This window comes from Coenobita brevimanus, chromosome 61 (genome assembly GCF_032717465.1).
Source record: "Coenobita brevimanus isolate Jiangsu-jjx chromosome 61, ASM3271746v2, whole genome shotgun sequence".
Taxonomy (NCBI): domain Eukaryota; kingdom Metazoa; phylum Arthropoda; class Malacostraca; order Decapoda; family Coenobitidae; genus Coenobita; species Coenobita brevimanus.
In genome coordinates, this window is record NC_137014.1 from 37,887,993 (window position 1) to 37,895,386 (window position 7,394).

Genomic DNA, 7,394 nt, shown 5'->3' on the forward strand with positions numbered 1-7,394 from the left:
ATAAAGGTGTAATGTCGTACATAAACATGAAACTTTACGTACCCTTTCAGTCTTATTTGTTTCATATAAGTTAGTATTGTTATAGTCATGGGTAAGATCTGAAGGCTATAATTTCATTCATTCTTATAAAAGATCACGAAGTAAGCTGAGACTCCCGATTCATTATTTTGAGAAGTACGGCTACATGGCATAAAAGCTCTAAGGACTGGAAGCTAACACGTCAACAGCATAACCTGTTAGTCACTAGTAAAGGTGAGGTGTCCAGTTGTGCCAGACAGGGAAGACCCTCTGCTCTGCTGTACAACCCTGGTGCTCTTGAGACAGACCCAGCCTCACTCGCAGCCCAAAATTAAAAGTGTCATGGCGGGAATACGGGTAGTGAGGGTCTGCTGTCCAGGCTGGCTGTTGTGGGTACGGGCATGGCATGGACTCAGGCGGCTCTTTTATGTTAGGTATCTGGGGCATGGGTGCGGCCTCCCCCAAATAATTGTTCACAGGCGGTGGAGTTGTCTCAACAGTCTGGGAGACTGAACTGTAATTACAGTCATAAGAAAAAGTTTGAATTTCATTGAGACATTTTTCTGCATCTGCTGCACATGACGCAGAATTATCGGTTGTGTTCATCTTGGAGGCGCGACGTGGTCTGCCGGTACGAGCTCGGTTGTTGACGTTCCCTTCATTGCGCCATCGCTTGATCCACCTGTAGATGGTGGTGACGCTGGTGCCGGTGTGCTGGGCGATGGCACGCACTGGCCATCCCTCCACCCACAACCACACAAATCGTGCTCTCTCCTCTAGCTCAGTCGGCCGAAACGACTGCCGCCGCATGTCCCTCTCCTCTGCCGGTGTGGTCCTCTGAGGGAGAGGTGAAAGATTAACCCATAACACTCGGATGCAGTACCTTTACATCAGACGGCGATTTATCAATATCTTTTGGGTGCAATACATTTATGTCAGAGCAATTTGCAGCATTATCTGCATGAATTCGAACTCCTGCGTGTCTGGTCTATTAATGGATCTTCCCTGTTGTTCTGGGGTGTAATGGGGCCCAGACCTCTCTCCCGTCACCTCGTGTGGATCAAAACTGAAAATGCGTCTTGGATGCAAAATGAACAGTAAAGATTGCCACAGGAGGAGAAACGTAACCTTTGCATGCAATCATACTTTCTGCATCTCTGATCTCAACACTGATAAAGCATTCGGTCTTGATGGGGTCCGTGATTTGTTGAGAAACAGTTTGTAGTGACGGGGTTAGAAAGTCCCCATTAATTTCGTCACTCACAACATGATTTTCTCCATAAGGTAAATTAATTCGTCAGACAAGAACAAAATTGAAGAAATACGTCGCCAGAATGGAATAAATAATGTTAAATAATTATTCATCCCGAGCACGATTATTTCACATCAAGGGTGACGTCTGGTAACTAAACTATTAATGAAGGCCAGATCTAACTCCCCTATTCACTTTAACTTTGCCCAGACTTTCGTCCATATGAAGTTTATTTCATGTACCTCAGTGGGCACAGCATAATAATGCTATGGCCCTATTTCCTTTCCATGGCACTTCATCGTGACTGGCAACATATTCTAGTTTTAATCTCTTGCTAAAACAACTCAGCATGTTAGATAGAGATGGTAATTTTTGGCCAGGAGAGAGAGAGAGAGAGAAGTCATGAAGATTGTTGTCCTGGATGTGTTCTTACGTTTACTCGAATATTTACTTCATGTGTTAAATATCTCCAGGTTACATAAATCAATCTTAGGGTCGAAGGCTTAAACCCGAAATAGCGTACTGGGATGCAGACTCTAATATTTTGACGATGATTTTTGAAGCACTTGACAATGATGGAACTTATTTTTGGCCTCCCTGTATGGTTGCTGGCTGCATTCTGTACAATGGGATGCAGACTGACCATACGTAATTACCACAGACGTCCTATACATGGCCTTAAGAAATTAGGGTTTTGCACTCCACTTTGCGATACGACCTTTATTCCTCTCAGCCAAGCCAGACGACTTCAGAGGGAGGGTTAGTGTCCCCCCTCCCCCCGTACAACTAACTCGGAGTCAAACGGCCACCGCTCACAGGATTATGGCGTCTGGCTATAGACAGATACATAGACAGATAGATAACTTAGAAAGATCTCGGTCCTCCTCTAGGCTGACAGATTAAGACACTTTCATCGTGATACATAGGACGCTATTATCTTATTTTGGTAATGCATAACTGCATCAGTAAGCCAAAAGGACCCTTCAAGACATAATTTTCATAGGTGATACTCCTAAACGATTTTGAGCAGCTTATAAAAAAGGACTCTAGTCATGACGTAGTTCAGAGTCTACTGTAAACTATATATTACTGTCAAGAGATAACATAAATACCTCCTCAGGCTGAAGGAGTTATGGTGGAGCTGTGATGAAGATAAAGACAGACAGTACCTCGTTCAGTGGTGGATGGCGGTCAGAGCGAGTGACGGAGGGGGTAGGTCTTGTGAGGATGTCGGCAGCTCCCCAAACAATGCACTATTTTCAGCCTATCCAGCATTTTATATAAACACAAGATTCTTTCCTTCTCGCGAACACGGCGGAACTGGATTGGTCACCTTTATGGGGTTCCTCTGCGTTGATTGGCTGCTGAGGCGAGGGGGCTGCATGTCTGGGACTGTGACTGGTGGAGGCTGGACTGTGCGCGTCACATGCATACTGTACACCTTGAGTATTTTTGTATTTCATTTGTATTTAATTTTCTGCATTTCATTTCTTGCTACTCCCAGAGTAATCTACATCAATTAAAAGGGGCCTGACTAACTGGGGAGGAGGAGGGTTAGATATAGCCATCATTGACGTCTTCATTACCCGACCACCTTACGGAGTAAAATCGTCCGGGGGTATTAGGGAAAAGAAAATACGTCATCGTAGTGAATGGTGCTTCCCTGAGCTTAGCGGACTAACATTTCAGTGCACACAGCGAGGAAATCCCAGCTTTACACTGATCGAGAGTAAGTGAGAAGGGTGAACAGTGGACGGTCCGAGGTTTTTATGTAAAGTGAAATATCAGTGTTCAGTCGACTCCCTTGCCTCTCTTCACTGCTGGACTCATAGGTACTTGAGTGAAACGTAGTGGACAAATGTGCATGTTATCGGCCACAAATGAATGATGAGATGCACCTCAGTCCACAGCGTCACATTTACACGTCTTTAGATCCAACAGTGAAACAGAGACGGGATAGACAAACAGGCTTTAGTGTTAGACTGTACAGAGATGCCATGGCTTCTGGCCCATCTCTGTCTGCCTAGATGAGAGGTCCAGGTCCTTATTTGCCAGGAGGCCCACAATCTTGGTCACGGGACAACACACACACACACACACACACACACACACACACACACACACACACACACACACACACACACACACACACACACATACACACACACACACAAACAGAGAGTGGAATCATCACCACCAATTATATCCATAACCCATTTTTCATTCATTTATATCAAGCACTTCGATTATAGTGAAGCTTCAGTGCAGAGAATGATTTATGTTACTGAACAGGTGTGGGGGATAGTAACAGTACAATCTACGAGTGAGTGGGGCAGATCTGGGATTGTGACGACGGACTTTATAATATTAGTTGACATTGGCGTAGTTCAGGTTTAAATAAGAACACAAGAAACGCCGAATGTAAACACGCTCAGCTCTCATTTACCTTGCGTCCTTCGACAGTATGTAAAAACGTGTAAAAGAAAAAAAAAGTTGTATTTGTGGACGCGTAGGAGGGAGATATTCAGAGACAAAAGAAAAAATAATCACCAGTGACATGAGTTTTATTGAATGTTTTATTTAGAGGCAATGTAGTGTTTTTCTCATGTTTTATTACTTCGTTTCTCGCGGTTGGTGTTGTGTTACGTGACTTCCAAGTGATAGGAATGTTCTGTGGTGTGTTATCTGTTTTGTTATTCATGGGGAAATGTGGTTCTCGCTTCCCCCATTCTTTCACTCTTTCATTTACTTTCTGTCTTATCTCTCTTTCTTTTTGTTGTTTCTTTCTTTCGTTATTCTCATTTTCTTATTTATTTGAGTGATGTGGATTCTGAATGACTTGTGTCCTCGTACAAAATCATTATGAATTCGAGAGAGAGAGAGAGAGAGAGAGAGAGAGAGAGAGAGAGAGAAAATGTATACATATCGACTGTTACGTTAATTAGCACACACACACACACACACACACACACACACACACACACACACACACACACACACACACTTTTTATTATTATTACCTGGTGTGGAAAATATGGCGACTCTCTCTCTCTCTCTCTCCAATTTTCATAAGAAGTGACATTCTCGCGGCTTTAGGATACTCCCAGACTGACATAATATAAACTTCTTGCCCTCCTCAATGATCCCCGTGCAGTCGACAGGCAAGATTCCTAAACCTTTTAACCATCTTCAGTGCTGAATTATAGCAACAGAGCTCCAAAAAATGATGCTAGTCACGAAGAAGTGTTATAGAGAGGCTGTAGAATCATGGTAGTGTCTTTTTCTGTCACTAAGCTTGGTGAAATAAGCTGTAAAGGAACGAAAAACTTGGTCAGGTTAAAGGAAAAAAGGCATAAGCTGTAAAAGGCTGGAAATCTGGCCTAAAGGGAAAAAAGTATTGCCCTCCTTCCTCTTATTCTTCGCTCACGTTGAAAAATGAATGTAACTCACAGGTCATGCTTTTCACTGCACGATTCTTCATTCTCTCCACCTCTAGGCCTCCGACTACCCAGAATCACAAGGCAGCGATATTCATGTCATCTATACCTGAATCATTAAATAATATCTTGGCGCCAAAACAACTCGATCATGTGGCGCCAAAAAAAAAGAAAAAAAAAAAATCATACTGTAACAAAATCAGTATCGTTTTCAAGAACAAAGAACATAAAGAACGGCAAAAGAAAACAATAATAAACGAGGTGTCCTAGGAGAGTGTCTCATGATTTATTTTACTGACTATTTTTATGGTGGATTAGTGAAAGGCAGGCAGATAGGAAGGTGTTAGTTGGAAGTGGGGCTGGGAGTCAGACTGGCGAAAGTTACTGCAGAGGAGGACACAAATTAGTTACGTATAAGAGATTCTTAGCAGTGCTAAACTCCAACCTTTTATCAGCACCGATTTATTTATGGCTACCACCGCATTTTTAACTCACATCACCTAATTCATTAACTTGGTCAGCTACTTCCCTTGGCAATTATTTTACTTGAACTTTATCGTTTGACCAGATAAACCTTTTCGTAATGCATAATCATGTCATGCTGGTTGACAATAATATTTAGTAGTGACCGAATCTGAGTTTTGACGAATTGGTCTTTAGTCACAAACCTGGTACCATTACGACACAAACAGATATCGTTACAACACAAACAGATCCCATAATACCACAAACAAATACCATCATAACACAGGCACCATCATAACATTCAAATACTATCATAATGCAAACAAAACTCAACTTAACAAAATATCACCATAACACCATCAGTATCACCATAACACAAATAGAATCGTTTATCACTGAATATCGAACAGTTTTCCAATGTCAAAAAAGAAAAAGAAAAAAAAAGTCTAATACTCTATCTGCACCCTGACGCTATGAAGTGTGGCTGTAGGTACAAAATACAGCACTTTACCAAAAGCACGAGGGAACAGCACCAAGGCACTGCTGCACACTAGACACACGCCCACACCACACTTACACAGAGAACCTTATCCCTTCTTGCACCGCGCTTCTGTCTTTCCCTTCCCACCCACCTCACTCCCGCCCACGCCTTTCCCCCACCCCCAATCCCACCCTCTTCTTTACCTTCCCCCCTCCATCCCCACCCCACCTACTTCCATTTTTTCTTCCCCCACTCTATCTCCTTTATCAGGTCGTATAATACAGAATAGACTGAGCACTTCATTATCAGATTGCTTGTGGCCGTGTGTGCCTTCCATGTTGTAGGGTTACATTTCGTTCACGCCTAACTCACACGTACTGTACACTCGCAGCAGTAAGCCCGTGGACCTTTTTCTAGTTACGTGGCACAGGAGTCTTAGTACCTCATTACATATTACATTCACAGGGCCTCCATGCTATTAATATCGCTCTAATGTCGACATAGTTTCACCAATAGCATCACAGGAGGATATTAGGGTGTCATGTTCGGAATAAGTCGCTAAGGAAATGGTGTTACGGAATCTTCAGCCATTTGGAATTCTGCCCGCTACCAAAGAGCCATCCAGTGTTTTCCCCAAGCATCACATGTAATTAGTTGCCGCTGCAGTTAGCTGAATGTGGATTAGTTATTGCTTTTCATCACTGCTTACAAATATTTTATAAACACTTCTTTCTTCATATACCTCCTTGGAAAATATAAAATGCATTATTGGTGGCGAATAGGACACTTTTCTCCATTTTCATACAGGGTATACCTTTTCCTTGACCATAATTAATGAAAAATTTCTGAAGTTACGGCCCTCTAAATGCACAACGGATGAGAAAGGGTAATTACGATGGACGTGGGAATTACCTTACAGGATAACAATATAGACATGAGGTAAAAGAGACACCGAGAATTAGACTTTACTCATAGATAATTTTGAAAGAGGTAACAGCAGAAAAATAATGGGTTCTTACTGCAAACAAATATATATAGCCAGATAATAAGGAATAGGAACTCCAAATTACTGACAGATTTAGTGGGTAAGTAATTTATTTCACTCACAGCACCAGGGGTCAATGATAAGGTTTCTCTCTCTCTCTCTCTCTCTCTCTCTCTCTCAGCAGGCATTGTTTTAGTAGTGGGTCTCAAATAATTCCCACACCAATGGTACTCACTCAGGTTTTGCATCGCCACACTCATTTACGTAATTCTTGAAGCACCGTATCTTACGCATCAATACTTCTTATGTCACCGTTCTCAGTCAGCTGTATATCCTGCTTCTCATTTAACATCAATTTTGGTTCCTTATGACGGTGTGGTTACAGCACCTCTTTTTAAAATGCTGCGTTCATTCACTCCGCGTAATTTTTGCAGCGCAGCGATCATTCTTCCAGCATCCTGTCTTACTCCGTCTGTGTCTTGCCTGGGTCGTTGCCACATGTTGGTTGTCTGCATCGTCATTCCGGTGTCGCCCTGGGTAAGGCCTTTGTCCCGTCCACCCGAGCTGATTCCTTCCTGTGGCGGAGTAAAACACAGGCATGTGTTCTCTTTATTTTAAAAGGCTTTCCAAAAATATTCTTTACAGATTTATTTTGCACACAGCACATTGCACACTCAGGATCTTTTGATGCGCCAACAAATCTACCACAAATATTTCTTATTAACTGCAGTAACTACCGTAAAGTACAAAAGTACT